This window comes from Hyla sarda, chromosome 2 (assembly GCF_029499605.1).
Source record: "Hyla sarda isolate aHylSar1 chromosome 2, aHylSar1.hap1, whole genome shotgun sequence".
Lineage (NCBI taxonomy): Eukaryota > Metazoa > Chordata > Amphibia > Anura > Hylidae > Hyla > Hyla sarda.
The window spans coordinates 6,744,229-6,761,433 of NC_079190.1; positions in this window are offsets into that span (position 1 = coordinate 6,744,229).

Genomic DNA, 17,205 nt, shown 5'->3' on the forward strand with positions numbered 1-17,205 from the left:
GAGAACTCCCACATTATTACTCCTCCATATAAGCCAATGGATGCAGGTCACAGCCCACCTCCTCCCTGTACATTGACCTCTGCACAAGCTACAGAGAACTCCCACATTACTCCTCCATATAAGCCAATGGATGCAGGTCACAGCCCACCTCCTCCCTGTACATTGACCTCTGCACAAGCTACAGAGAACTCCCACATTATTACTCCTCCATATAAGTCAATGGATGCAGGTCACAGCCCACCTCCTCCCTGTACATTGACCTCTGCACAAGCTACAGAGAACTCCCACATTACTCCTCCATATAAGTCAATGGATGCAGGTCACAGCCCACCTCCTCCCTGTACATTGACCTCTGCACAAGCTACAGAGAACTCCCACATTATTACTCCTCCATATAAGTCAATGGATGCAGGTCACAGCCCACCTCCTCCCTGTACATTGACCTCTGCACAAGCTACAGAGAACTCCCACATTATTACTCCTCCATATAAGCCAATGGATGCAGGTCACAGCCCACCTCCTCCCTGTACATTGACCTCTGCACAAGCTACAGAGAACTCCCACATTACTCCTCCATATAAGTCAATGGATGCAGGTCACAGCCCACCTCCTCCTTGTACATTGACCTCTGCACAAGCTACAGAGAACTCCCACATTATTACTCCTCCATATAAGCCAATGGATGCAGGTCACAGCCCACCTCCTCCCTGTACATTGACCTCTGCACAAGCTACAGAGAACTCCCACATTACTCCTCCATATAAGTCAATGGATGCAGGTCACAGCCCACCTCCTCCTTGTACATTGACCTCTGCACAAGCTACAGAGAACTCCCACATTACTCCTCCATATAAGCCAATGGATGCAGGTCACAGCCCACCTCCTCCCTGTACATTGACCTCTGCACAAGCTACAGAGAACTCCCACATTACTCCTCCATATAAGTCAATGGATGCAGGTCACAGCCCACCTCCTCCTTGTACATTGACCTCTGCACAAGCTACAGAGAACTCTCACATTACTCCTCCATATAAGTCAATGGATGCAGGTCACAGCCCACCTCCTCCTTGTACATTGACCTCTGCACAAGCTACAGAGAACTCTCACATTACTCCTCCATATAAGTCAATGGATGCAGGTCACAGCCCACCTCCCCCTTGTACATTGACCTCTGCACAAGCTACAGAGAACTCTCACATTACTCCTCCATATAAGTCAATGGATGCAGGTCACAGCCCACCTCCTCCTTGTACATTGACCTCTGCACAAGCTACAGAGAACTCCCACATTACTCCTCCATATAAGCCAATGGATGCAGGTCACAGCCCACCTCCTCCCTGTACATTGACCTCTGCACAAGCTACAGAGAACTCCCACATTACTCCTCCATATAAGTCAATGGATGCAGGTCACAGCCCACCTCCTCCCTGTACATTGACCTCTGCACAAGCTACAGAGAACTCCCACATTATTACTCCTCCATATAAGTCAATGGATGCAGGTCACAGCCCACCTCCTCCCTGTACATTGACCTCTGCACAAGCTACAGAGAACTCCCACATTATTACTCCTCCATATAAGCCAATGGATGCAGGTCACAGCCCACCTCCTCCCTGTACATTGACCTCTGCACAAGCTACAGAGAACTCCCACATTACTCCTCCATATAAGTCAATGGATGCAGGTCACAGCCCACCTCCTCCCTGTACATTGACCTCTGCACAAGCTACAGAGAACTCCCACATTATTACTCCTCCATATAAGTCAATGGATGCAGGTCACAGCCCACCTCCTCCCTGTACATTGACCTCTGCACAAGCTACAGAGAACTCCCACATTATTACTCCTCCATATAAGCCAATGGATGCAGGTCACAGCCCACCTCCTCCCTGTACATTGACCTCTGCACAAGCTACAGAGAACTCCCACATTACTCCTCCATATAAGTCAATGGATGCAGGTCACAGCCCACCTCCTCCTTGTACATTGACCTCTGCACAAGCTACAGAGAACTCCCACATTATTACTCCTCCATATAAGCCAATGGATGCAGGTCACAGCCCACCTCCTCCCTGTACATTGACCTCTGCACAAGCTACAGAGAACTCCCACATTACTCCTCCATATAAGTCAATGGATGCAGGTCACAGCCCACCTCCTCCTTGTACATTGACCTCTGCACAAGCTACAGAGAACTCCCACATTACTCCTCCATATAAGCCAATGGATGCAGGTCACAGCCCACCTCCTCCCTGTACATTGACCTCTGCACAAGCTACAGAGAACTCCCACATTACTCCTCCATATAAGTCAATGGATGCAGGTCACAGCCCACCTCCTCCTTGTACATTGACCTCTGCACAAGCTACAGAGAACTCTCACATTACTCCTCCATATAAGTCAATGGATGCAGGTCACAGCCCACCTCCTCCTTGTACATTGACCTCTGCACAAGCTACAGAGAACTCTCACATTACTCCTCCATATAAGTCAATGGATGCAGGTCACAGCCCACCTCCTCCTTGTACATTGACCTCTGCACAAGCTACAGAGAACTCTCACATTACTCCTCCATATAAGTCAATGGATGCAGGTCACAGCCCACCTCCTCCTTGTACATTGACCTCTGCACAAGCTACAGAGAACTCTCACATTACTCCTCCATATAAGTCAATGGATGCAGGTCACAGCCCACCTCCTCCCTGTACATTGACCTCTGCACAAGCTACAGAGAACTCCCACATTACTCCTCCATATAAGCCAATGGATGCAGGTCACAGCCCACCTCCTCCCTGTACATTGACCTCTGCACAAGCTACAGAGAACTCCCACATTACTCCTCCATATAAGTCAATGGATGCAGGTCACAGCCCACCTCCTCCTTGTACATTGACCTCTGCACAAGCTACAGAGAACTCTCACATTACTCCTCCATATAAGTCAATGGATGCAGGTCACAGCCCACCTCCTCCTTGTACATTGACCTCTGCACAAGCTACAGAGAACTCTCACATTACTCCTCCATATAAGTCAATGGATGCAGGTCACAGCCCACCTCCTCCTTGTACATTGACCTCTGCACAAGCTACAGAGAACTCTCACATTACTCCTCCATATAAGTCAATGGATGCAGGTCACAGCCCACCTCCTCCTTGTACATTGACCTCTGCACAAGCTACAGAGAACTCTCACATTACTCCTCCATATAAGTCAATGGATGCAGGTCACAGCCCACCTCCTCCCTGTACATTGACCTCTGCACAAGCTACAGAGAACTCCCACATTATTCCTCCATATAAGTCAATGGATGCAGGTCACAGCCCACCTCCCCCTTGTACATTGACCTCTGCACAAGCTACAGAGAACTCTCACATTACTCCTCCATATAAGTCAATGGATGCAGGTCACAGCCCACCTCCTCCTTGTACATTGACCTCTGCACAAGCTACAGAGAACTCTCACATTACTCCTCCATATAAGTCAATGGATGCAGGTTACAGCCCACCTCCTCCCTGTACATTGACCTCTGCACAAGCTACAGAGAACTCCCACATTACTCCTCCATATAAGTGAATGGATGCAGGTCACAGCCCACCTCCTCCCTGTACATTGACCTCTGCACAAGCTACAGAAAACTCCCACATTACTCCTCCATATAAGCCAATGGATGCAGGTCACAGCCCACCTCCTCCCTGTACATTGACCTCTGCACAAGCTACAGAGAACTCCCACATTACTCCTCCATATAAGTCAATGGATGCAGGTTACAGATCATGTCCACATTACTCCTCCATATAAGTCAATGGATGCAGGTCACAGCCCACCTCCTCCTTGTACATTGACCTCTGCACAAGCTACAGAGAACTCCCACATTACTCCTCCATATAAGTCAATGGATGCAGGTCACAGCCCACCTCCCCCCTGTACATTGACCTCTGCACAAGCTACAGAGAACTCCCACATTACCCCTCCATATAAGTCAATGGATGCAGGTCACAGCCCACCTCCTCCTTGTACATTGACCTCTGCACAGGCTACAGAGAATTCCCACATTACCCCTCCATATAAGTCAATGGATGCAGGTCACAGCCCACCTCCTCCCTGTACATTGACCTATGCACAGGTTACAGAGCACATCCATATTACTCCTCCATAAAAGTCAATGGATGCAGGTCACAGCCCACCTCCTCCTTGTACATTGACCTCTGCACAAGCTACAGAGAACACCCACATTATTCCTCCATATAAGTCAATGGATGCAGGTCACAGCCCACCTCCCCCCTGTACATTGACCTCTGCACAAGCTACAGAGAACTCCCACATTACTCCTCCATATAAGTCAATGGATGCAGGTCACAGCCCACCTCCTCCCTGTACATTGACCTCTGCACAAGCTATAGAGAACTCCCACATTACTCCTCCATATAAGTCAATGGATGCAGGTCACAGCCCACCTCCTCCCTGTACATTGACCTCTGCACAAGCTACAGAGAACTCCCACATTATTCCTCCATATAAGCCAATGGATGCAGGTCACAGCCCACCTCCTCCCTGTACATTGACCTCTGCACAAGCTACAGAGAACTCCCACATTACTCCTCCATATAAGTCAATGGATGCAGGTCACAGCCCACCTCCTCCTTGTACATTGACCTCTGCACAAGCTACAGAGAACTCCCACATTACTCCTCCATATAAGTCAATGGATGCAGGTCACAGCCCGCCTCCTCCTTGTACATTGACCTCTGCACAAGCTACAGAGAACTCCCACATTACTCCTCCATATAAGTCAATGGATGCAGGTCACAGCCCACCTCCTCCCTGTACATTGACCTCTGCACAAGCTACAGAGAACTCCCACATTACTCCTCCATATAAGTCAATGGATGCAGGTCGCAGCCCACCTCCTCCCTGTACATTGACCTCTGCACAAGCTACAGAGAACTCCCACATTACTCCTCCATATAAGCCAATGGATGCAGGTTACAGCCCACCTCCTCCCTGTACATTGACCTCTGCACAAGCTACAGAGAACTCCCACATTACTCCTCCATATAAGTCAATGGATGCAGGTCACAGCCCACCTCCTCCTTGTACATTGACCTCTGCACAAGCTACAGAGAACTCCCACATTACTCCTCCATATAAGTCAATGGATGCAGGTCAAAGCCCACCTCCTCCTTGTACATTGACCTCTGCACAAGCTACAGAGAATTCCCACATTACCCCTCCATATAAGTCAATGGATGCAGGTCACAGCCCACCTCCTCCCTGTACATTGACCTATGCACAGGTTACAGAGCACATCCAATTTTACTCCTCCATATAAGTCAATGGATGCAGGTCACAGCCCACCTCCTCCTTGTACATTGACCTCTGCACAAGCTACAGAGAACTCCCACATTATTCCTCCATATAAGTCAATGGATGCAGGTCACAGCCCACCTCCCCCCTGTACATTGACCTCTGCACAAGCTACAGAGAATTCCCACATTACTCCTCCATATAAGCCAATGGATGCAGGTCACAGCCCACCTCCTCCCTGTACATTGACCTCTGCACAAGCTACAGAGAACTCCCACATTACTCCTCCATATAAGTCAATGGATGCAGGTCACAGCCCACCTCCTCCTTGTACATTGACCTCTGCACAAGCTACAGAGAACTCTCACATTACTCCTCCATATAAGTCAATGGATGCAGGTCACAGCCCACCTCCTCCTTGTACATTGACCTCTGCACAAGCTACAGAGAACTCTCACATTACTCCTCCATATAAGTCAATGGATGCAGGTCACAGCCCACCTCCTCCTTGTACATTGACCTCTGCACAAGCTACAGAGAACTCTCACATTACTCCTCCATATAAGTCAATGGATGCAGGTCACAGCCCACCTCCTCCTTGTACATTGACCTCTGCACAAGCTACAGAGAACTCTCACATTACTCCTCCATATAAGTCAATGGATGCAGGTCACAGCCCACCTCCTCCTTGTACATTGACCTCTGCACAAGCTACAGAGAACTCCCACATTACTCCTCCATATAAGTCAATGGATGCAGGTCACAGCCCACCTCCCCCCTGTACATTGACCTCTGCACAAGCTACAGAGAACTCCCACATTACCCCTCCATATAAGTCAATGGATGCAGGTCACAGCCCACCTCCTCCTTGTACATTGACCTCTGCACAGGCTACAGAGAATTCCCACATTACCCCTCCATATAAGTCAATGGATGCAGGTCACAGCCCACCTCCTCCCTGTACATTGACCTATGCACAGGTTACAGAGCACATCCATATTACTCCTCCATAAAAGTCAATGGATGCAGGTCACAGCCCACCTCCTCCTTGTACATTGACCTCTGCACAAGCTACAGAGAACACCCACATTATTCCTCCATATAAGTCAATGGATGCAGGTCACAGCCCACCTCCCCCCTGTACATTGACCTCTGCACAAGCTACAGAGAACTCCCACATTACTCCTCCATATAAGTCAATGGATGCAGGTCACAGCCCACCTCCTCCCTGTACATTGACCTCTGCACAAGCTACAGAGAACTCCCACATTACTCCTCCATATAAGTCAATGGATGCAGGTCACAGCCCACCTCCTCCCTGTACATTGACCTCTGCACAAGCTACAGAGAACTCCCACATTATTCCTCCATATAAGCCAATGGATGCAGGTCACAGCCCACCTCCTCCCTGTACATTGACCTCTGCACAAGCTACAGAGAACTCCCACATTACTCCTCCATATAAGTCAATGGATGCAGGTCACAGCCCACCTCCTCCTTGTACATTGACCTCTGCACAAGCTACAGAGAACTCCCACATTACTCCTCCATATAAGTCAATGGATGCAGGTCACAGCCCGCCTCCTCCTTGTACATTGACCTCTGCACAAGCTACAGAGAACTCCCACATTACTCCTCCATATAAGTCAATGGATGCAGGTCACAGCCCACCTCCTCCCTGTACATTGACCTCTGCACAAGCTACAGAGAACTCCCACATTACTCCTCCATATAAGTCAATGGATGCAGGTCGCAGCCCACCTCCTCCCTGTACATTGACCTCTGCACAAGCTACAGAGAACTCCCACATTACTCCTCCATATAAGCCAATGGATGCAGGTTACAGCCCACCTCCTCCCTGTACATTGACCTCTGCACAAGCTACAGAGAACTCCCACATTACTCCTCCATATAAGTCAATGGATGCAGGTCACAGCCCACCTCCTCCTTGTACATTGACCTCTGCACAAGCTACAGAGAACTCCCACATTACTCCTCCATATAAGTCAATGGATGCAGGTCAAAGCCCACCTCCTCCTTGTACATTGACCTCTGCACAAGCTACAGAGAATTCCCACATTACCCCTCCATATAAGTCAATGGATGCAGGTCACAGCCCACCTCCTCCCTGTACATTGACCTATGCACAGGTTACAGAGCACATCCAATTTTACTCCTCCATAAAAGTCAATGGATGCAGGTCACAGCCCACCTCCTCCTTGTACATTGACCTCTGCACAAGCTACAGAGAACTCCCACATTATTCCTCCATATAAGTCAATGGATGCAGGTCACAGCCCACCTCCCCCCTGTACATTGACCTCTGCACAAGCTACAGAGAATTCCCACATTACCCCTCCATATAAGTCAATGGATGCAGGTCACAGCCCACCTCCTCCCTGTACATTGACCTATGCACAGGTTACAGAGCACATCCATATTACTCCTCCATAAAAGTCAATGGATGCAGGTCACAGCCCACCTCCTCCTTGTACATTGACCTCTGCACAAGCTACAGAGAACTCCCACATTATTCCTCCATATAAGTCAATGGATGCAGGTCACAGCCCACCTCCCCCCTGTACATTGACCTCTGCACAAGCTACAGAGAACTCCCACATTACTCCTCCATATAAGTCAATGGATGCAGGTCACAGCCCACCTCCTCCTTGTACATTGACCTCTGCACAAGCTACAGAGAACTCCCACATTACTCCTCCATATAAGTCAATGGATGCAGGTCACAGCCCACCTCCTCCTTGTACATTGACCTCTGCACATGCTACAGAGAATTCCCACATTACCCCTCCATATAAGTCAATGGATGCAGGTCACAGCCCACCTCCTCCCTGTACATTGACCTATGCACAGGTTACAGAGCACATCCATATTACTCCTCCATAAAAGTCAATGGATGCAGGTCACAGCCCACCTCCTCCTTGTACATTGACCTCTGCACAAGCAACAGAGAACTCCCACATTATTCCTCCATATAAGTCAATGGATGCAGGTTACAGCCCACCTCCCCCCTGTACATTGACCTCTGCACAAGCTACAGAGAACTCCCACATTACTCCTCCATATAAGCCAATGGATGCAGGTCACAGCCCACCTCCTCCCTGTACATTGACCTCTGCACAAGCTACAGAGAACTCCCACATTACTCCTCCATATAAGTCAATGGATGCAGGTCACAGCCCACCTCCTCCTTGTACATTGACCTCTGCACAAGCTACAGAGAACTCCAACATTACTCCTCCATATAAGTCAATGGATGCAGGTCACAGCCCACCTACTCCCTGTACATTGACCTCTGCACAAGCTACAGAGAACTCCCACATTACTCCTCCATATAAGTCAATGGATGCAGGTCACAGCCCCCCTCCTCCTTGTACATTGACCTCTGCACAAGCTACAGAGAACTCCCACATTACTCCTCCATATAAGTCAATGGATGCAGGTCACAGCCCACCTCCTCCCTGTACATTGACCTCTGCACAGGTTACAGATCATGTCCACATTACTCCTCCATATAAGTCAATGGATGCAGGTCACAGCTCACCTCCTCCCTGTACATTGACCTCTGCACAGATTACAGAGCACGTCCACATTACTCCTCCATAAAAGTAAATAGACGCAGATCAGAGCTCACTTCCCTGTACATTGACCTCTATTCAGGTTACATAGCATGCCCAGATGCCCAGATTACGGAATATATATATATATATATATATATATATATATATATATATATATATATATATATATATATATATAAAAACAGATGAGTAAAGAAAGTTATTCAATATGAATGTATAAATGTTTTAAAAATTCAAAAAGGGCTATATATATATTTCTGTATTCTGTAGATCCAAAATTTTTAATAAAATAATTTTATTTAATTAAATAAATAATTTAATTATTATTATTAGTATTATTGTTATTTATATTGTTACTATAAATATTAATAATAATAATAAATAGATAAAAATGAATACTATAATTATTTTTCATTTTACCTAATGTTTATTCTAAACTGTATTTACTACAATACAGTGTTTTCCAAGCAGTGTGCCTCCAGCTGTTGCAAGGGTACAACTCCCAGCATGCCTGGACAGCCGAAGGCTGTCCAGGCATGTTGGGTGTTGTAGTTTTGCAACAGCTGGAGGAACATTATTTGGAAAAACACTGCTGTAATACAAGCTAAAAAAAACAAGAATTGGATTTTTAAATTTGGAATTTAGAATTGATATTAATGACAATAAATGTGTTCAGTCAGGAAAACCTGAAAAGTAAGAGACCAGAGTTAGTTGTAGGAGTGATATCACAGCTCATTAAAAATAACAAAAACAACAACAATTCACTGAAGACCATAAAAGAGCAGTTAAGATGGTAATGTGATGACACTGCTGATGGCGCCCTATGAGACCTTATTAACCCCCGTCACAGTATCATTAATGACCTCCCCCCTGACTGCTCAGTGTAGATGTCACTGTCAGGGTAATGAGGCTCCGTATTGGGACATTGAGCCTCAGGAAGCCATTTGGGATTATTTAGCAACGTTAAACAAAAAAGAACAAAACAATCTGCGACCTCCGATGATCATTAGCGACACTATTTCCTCTAACGTTTCCTAATGAGTCTTTATCCCCGGTGGAGGAAAGACATGACGGCCACAAGGGGGCACCGCGGCTCAGCAGTGTCAGCTGGTTTATTAGCTTTCTTTTAGAGTTTTGTGCAAAAATGTATTCCTCGAGGTGATTTCTTTTAGTATTTGTTATTAAATTGTACTTAGTATTTGTTATTCAATTGTTGTTATTTTTAGTATTTTGTTATTAAATTGTAATTTTTTAGTACTTGTTATACGTTTTTTTTTGTATTTTTTATTTAATTGTTGTTATTTTTTGTATTTTGTTATTAAATTGTCATTTTTTTAGTACTTGTTATACGTTTTTTTAGTATTTTTTTTTAATTGTTGTTATTTTTAGTATTTGTTATTAAATTGTTATTTTTTTAGTTTTAGTTATTAAATTGTACTTAATACTTGTTATTTAATTGTTGTTATTTTTAGTATTTTGTTATTAAATTGTAATTTTTTCAGTACTTGTTATACATTTTTTTTGTATTTGTTTTTTAATTGTTATTTTTTATTATTTGTTATTAAATTGTTATTTTTTAGTATTAGTTATTAAATTGTACTTAGTACTTGTTATTTAATTGTTATTTTTAGTATTTTGTTAATAAATTGTATTTTTTTTTGTACTTGTTATACATTTTTTTAGTATTTGTTATGAAATTGTTATTTTTTTTTTTTTAGTATTTGTTATGAAATTGTTATTTTTTTTTAGTATTAGTTATTAAATACATTTTTTTTTGTATTTGTTATTAACCTCTTAAAGGGGTACTCCATCCCTAGACATCTTATCTCCTATCCAAAGGATAGGGGATAAGATGTCAGATCGCCGGGGTCCCGCTGCTGGGGACCCCGGGGATCGCTGCTGCAGCACTCCGCTATCATTACAGCACAGAGCGAGATCGCTCTGCACGTAATGACGGGCAATACAGGGGCCGGAGCATCGTTACATCACGGCTCCGCCCCTCGTGACGTCATGGCCCGCCCCTTCAATACAAGTCTATGGGAAGGGGGCGTGGCGGTCATCACGCCCCTTGCCATAGACTTGCATTAAGGGGACGGGCCGTGATGTCATGAGGGGCGGAGCCATGACGTCACGCTGCTCCGGCCCCTGTATCGCCTGTCATTACGCACAGAGCGAACTCGCTCTGTGTAATAATGATGGCGGGGTGCTGCAGCAGCGATCCCTGGGGTCCCCAGCAGCGGGACCCCGGCGATCTGACATCTTATCCCCTATCCTTTGGATAGGGGATAAGATGCCAGGGGCGGAGTACCCCTTTAAGGACTCAAAACAATCTTCGTTTTTTGCACTTTCGTTTTTTCCTCCTCCTCTTCTAAAAATCATAACGCATTCAATTTTGCACCTACAGAGCCATATAAGGGCTTGTTTTTTGTGTCACCATTTGCACTTTGTAATGACATCACTTATTTTATAACATAATCTGCAGCGGAAAAACATTTTTTGTGGCATGAAATGAAAAGAAAAAAAGCCATTTTGCTAATTTTTAGGGCTTCTGTTTCTACGCAGTGCACTTTTCGGTAAAAATGTAAACTTATCTTTATTCTGTAGGTCCATATGGTTACAGGGATACCTAATTTATGTAGGTTTTATTTATTTTACTACTTTAAAAAAAATTATAACAACATGCACCAAAATTAGGTGCATGTAGTTATAATTGCGATGTGAAGTGTATGGGGTAGACGTTGTAGCCCAGGGGCAGATGGTGTTAATGCCTAATGTTCGTGATGCCAGGGCACGGTTTTAACGAAGAACCACCCGAACGGTAGCACCGCTAGTCCTAGTTAGGCAGGACAAATAAGAGTCCAAGCCCAGGTCAGGGTTAATGGTAGCTTTACTGAGGTAGACAGATGGTCCAGTCTTTACAGCTCGGCCAGGATCCCAGAGAGGTGACCAGTAACACAGGGGACCTCACAGCTTCTGGGACTTGCAGTGACTCTGACACATGTTAGGACAGCCACGCTGACTATAATAGACTTGACTTGACTGAAGATAGTGTGGGTTTTGTTTTTTGTTCGTTTTTTTGCCTATATCATGCACACTCACTATCATTAGTCTTACAGCGCAATCTGATTTACACCTCTCCTCCAGTTATATCTGTATACTGCTGCTATCTATGGGATCAGTATATATAATAGTTATACAACTCATCCCCCCCCCCCCCCCCCAGATCTATCTGCATACTGCTGCGTCTATCTTTATGGGATCAGGATATTCAGTAGTTACACACCTCCCTCCCAGATCTATCTGTATACTGCTGCTATCCCTATGGGATCAGCATATATAGCAGTTATACACCTCCCCTCCAACTCTATCTGTATACTGCTGCTGCTATCTCTATAGTATCAGGATATATTGTAGTTATACACCTCCCCTCCAGCTCTATCTGTATACTGCTGCTATCTCTATAGTATCAGGATATATTGTAGTTATATACCTCCCCTCCAGCTCTATCTGTATACTGTTTCTAAAAAAGCAAAGGAAAGTGAGGTAAGGCACAGTGGAGGACTTATAGTCCAGAGTGGGTGCACAAGCTCCAGGGGTCCGACTCAAGATCCCAGATAATTGAAGAAAACACGGAAGAAGCGGCACTCCAGGGATTGTAATCCAAAAAATTGTTTTATTCACCCATCAGTGAGATGCAACGTTTCGATCCACAATCCGGATCTTTATCAAGATCTTGATAAAGATCCGGATTGTGGATCGAAACGTTGCATCTCACTGATGGGTGAATAAAACAATTTTTTGGATTACAATCCCTGGAGTGCCGCTTCTTCCGTGTTTTCTTGTATACTGTTTCTATATTTATGCCAAGCCCTGGCTTAACAGATGTACAGTACCTCACATAAGTGAGTCCACCCCTCACACTTCTATAAATATCTTATTCTATCTTTTTATGTGACCACATTGAAGAAATTACCCTTTGCTACAATGTCAAGTAGTGAGTGCACAACCTGTTTTACAGTCAAGGCTGCCATCAGAAATTTTGGGGTCCCTTACACAGCTCAAGGCCTGCTTCCCCCCCCCCCCATAGGTAGTAATCAGTAGTCCCCTTAGGTAGTAATAGCAGTAGCCCCCTCAGGTACGAATCCATACCTCCCTTAGGTATTAATAGTAGTAGCCCGCTTAGGTAGTAATCAGTAGCCCTCTTAGGTAGTAATAGCAGTAGCCCCCTCAGGTACAAATCCATAGCCCCCTTAGGTATTAATAGTAGTAGACCCCTTAGGTAATAATCAGTAGCCCTCTTAGGTAGTAATAGCAGTAGCCCCCTTAGGTAGTAACAGCAGTAGCCCCCTCAGGTACAAATCCATAGCCCCCTTAGGTATTAATAGTAGTAGCCCCCTTAGGTACTAATTGGTAGCCCCCTCAGGTATGAATCCAAAGCCCCCCTTAGGTAGTAATTAGTAACCCCAATATGTAGTAATCAGCAGCCCCCTTAAGTAACTATAGGTCTAAAAAAATGCATATTTACCTGGCTCCGGCACGGTCCATGGCCTCTTCTCTCCTGTCTTCTCTGGTCTGTGCTCCGGCACATGATGATGACGTCATTCATGTGCCGGAGCGAAGAGGAAGGACGCCGGGGCCTCTTGTCGGAGCCTGCATATTGTGGGCGGGCCACAAGAATGACTGACAGAGCGAGGAACCAATGGCTCTTCACTCACCCGAGCCCGAGTGCCGCATTAACTATAGGTATGACTTTCTGTAAGACACACTTAATACGTCCTGGACCGGCCGGCCCTGAAAGCAGGAGATCACTCTTTAAACAGTGGTCTCCTGCTTCTGTGAAGCGGCGGCTGCAGGGGGGGTGCAGCGAGGGCCCCTTACTGGAGTACTGGCTGTACCCCCCTGATGGTGGCCTTGATTATAGTGTTTAATGCAGTGCCTCCTTAAAATAACTCAACACACAGCAATTAATGTCTAAACCTTGGCAACAAAAGTTAATACATTAGTGGAAATGTCCAAATTGGGCCCAAAGTGTCAATATTTTGTATGTCCACTATTTTCTGGCTCTGCCATAAACCTTTCGGACATAGAGTTTACCAGAACTTCATATGTTCCCACTGGAGTCCTCTTCCACTCCTCCATGACCACATGAAGTCATGGACCACAGGGAACAGGTGGATGTTAGAGACCTTGCCCCCCCCCCTACCTTCCTTTTGGGGATGCCCCACAGATGCTCAATAGGGTTTAGGTCTGGAGACATGCTTGGCCAGTCCATCACCTTTAACCTCAGTTTCTTTAGCAAGGCAGTGGTGGTCTTGGAGGTGTTTGGGGTCATTATCATGTTGAAATACTGTCCTGTGGCCCAGCCTCCGAAGGAAGGGGATCCTGCTCTGCTTCAGTAGGTCACAGTATATGTTGGCATTCATGGTTCCTTCAATGAACTGTAGCTCCCCAGTGCTAGAGCACTCAAGCAGCCCCAGACCATGACATTCCACCACCATGCTTGACTGTAGACAGGACACACTTATCTTTGTACTCATCACTTGGTTGCCACCACACACGCTTGACACCATCTGAAACAAATACGTTTATCTTGGTCTCATCGGACCACAGGACATGGTTCCAGTAATCCATGTTCTTAGTCTGCTTATCTACAGAAAACTGTTTGTGCTTTCTTGTGTTTTATCTTTAGAAGAAGCTTCCTTCTGGGACAATAGCCATGCAGATCAATTTGATGCAATGTGCGGCTTATGGTCTGAGTACTGACAGACTGACACTCCCACCCCTTCAACCTCTGCAGCAATTCTGGCAGTGCTTATACATCTATTTCACAAAGACAACCTCTGAAGTGGTGCTGAGCATGTGCAGTCAACTTTGGTCAGCCATGGCCGGTTCTGAGTGGAACCTGTCCTGTGAAACCGCTGTATGGTCTTGCCACCGCGTTGCAGCTTAGTATTAGGCACTTGACAATCTTCTTATAGTCTAGACCAGGGGTACTCAACTACTTTTAGGAGGGGTCTGCTTTTTCCAGGTCTGCCATCCGGTGAAGGTCCAATCTAAACGCTAAGACCTGGTTCACACCTGGTGGTCGCAGTGCAATGCCAGAAATAGACGCTGCCTATTTTAGAACATAATTAGTACTCAATAAGTCATAATCGTTCTTCAACTGCCACAGACTGTGCCCCTGAATATAATACTGCCACACCCTGTACTCCTGAATATAATATTGCCACATGCTGTATACCTAAATAGAATTATGTAAAACACTATGCCCCTGATATAATATTGCCACACATCGTGCCCCTGAGTATAATACTGCCACATGCTCGGTCCCCAAATATTATATTGCCATTGTGCCCTGAAGGGCATTATACATTATACCTCTGTGTCCATCAAACAGTGAATCAGGTGCCCCCCCATATGAACCCTCCAACTGTTACAAAACTGTATTATGCAGACAGAAGAAAATGATGGGAGCTGTAGTTTTGAAACAACTGTAGAGATAAAGGTTGGGAAATTCCTGTAATACACTTACTTCCAGGGCCGGACTGGGAGCAAAAATAAGCCCGGGCAGACCATTTTTTTTTTTTACGGTTGGTGTCGCAGAAGTCAGACACCCATTAAAATAAAATAGGCTGCATACTCTAGAAACACCTTGGTTTAAGTGCTCTCTAGCTGTTGCAAAGCTTCAGGTATTATGGGAGTTGTAGTTTTGTAACAGTTGGACAGCCACAGATTGGGGGTACAGTGTCACCTATCATCACTGCAGAAATTAGAAGTGACCCCAGCTCTGATGGGACAGTCAGGAGAATACACAACTGTATAATGACTCACAGGAGACGTCTTCTCTGTAGTCTTTACTTTTCTTGGCGTAATGTCAGCTTGATGCAGGCGCCACCAAACCCATTGGCAGTAGGACTGCACGGATGTGCGCCGTCTCTATAGATGACAATGCAGTCTGATGGAATTTCACCAGCAGAATGGACGTCCACCCAAAGAACAAACATGTTCGTTCTTGGGGTTTACGTCCATTCTGCTGGGGGAATTCCACTGTGGTGATTCCACAGTATGCACAGAAAACCATTGAAAACATTTGGACTCTGCTGCAAGGAGATTTCCGCTAGCAGAATGTCCTCAATGTGGATGGGCCTTAAGTCCCCCCAGATCCCTAAGTCCTCTTCCAGACCCATATTTCCCCCCTCCTTCAGATCCCCCCAGACTCCTTTACCCTCCTGACCCCTAATTACTCATCCAAACTCTTCTGTCCCCCTGACCCATAAGTCCTCCTCCAGACTCCTTTGCTCCCTAAAACCCCTGCATCATCCTTTTTTACATTTTTCTGTCCCCCCCAGACCCCTCAATCCCCTTCTGCCATAACACTCTCCACTCGCCAAGACCCCTGCATCATTCTTCTTTAAACTTTTCTGCCCCCTCAGACCCCTCTGTCCCTTCTGCCCTAATATCCCCCACCCCCCGAGACCCCTGCATCATTCTTCTTTACACTTTTCTGCCCCCAAACACCTTCATCCATTTCTAACCCTAACACCACCACCCTCCGCCCCCTCCACCAAGACCCTTGCATTGGGAAATATTCACAGAAGCGATAACTACTGACCAAACCCAGCCTATACAGATTCAGATTGCTCAACACTAATAAAGATGTCATAGAGGGAGCTGTAGGAGTCATCGCCTGGCAAAGTTCGAAAGTTCGGTGAGCAGCTGTCACCCCAAAGTTCTGAGCTAGAGCAGGTTCACCAGGCTTGACACGCTCATCTCTAGGGATGATGATGGCAACACAGATACTGTATTGCCTGTGGATGAGGCCTGGCTACCGGACGAATGTTAGGGACTGGGAGCTGCAGCAGCACTGAAAGGGGTCTCTGTTGTCGCATGAACTGCAGGTGACATCTTAAACAGTGTGAATTAGACAATATGCTCTGAACTTACAATATATATATATTTTTTTAATGATTATTCATCAACTAAAATTTACTTGTATATATACACTTAAGTCTGCAGTGGTGATTATTACGTAACCTGTTTCCTTAGTTCACAAAAAACACCATAGCACTTAAAGGGGCATTGTCAGATTTAAAAACTTTTTATATGTTGTAGATCTTGGCAAAAAATTTACCTATCTAACATACTTCATAAGAAAACTTTATTTTCGATTTAAATCATGGCTTGTAAAAAAAAGACCACTAGGGGTCCTCATACCATCCAGAACATAATCCAGTCTGGCTGCAGCATCATCTTTGTCCCAGCTGAAGCACAGGCTGGGACTAGCACTCCTCTGTGCTCATTC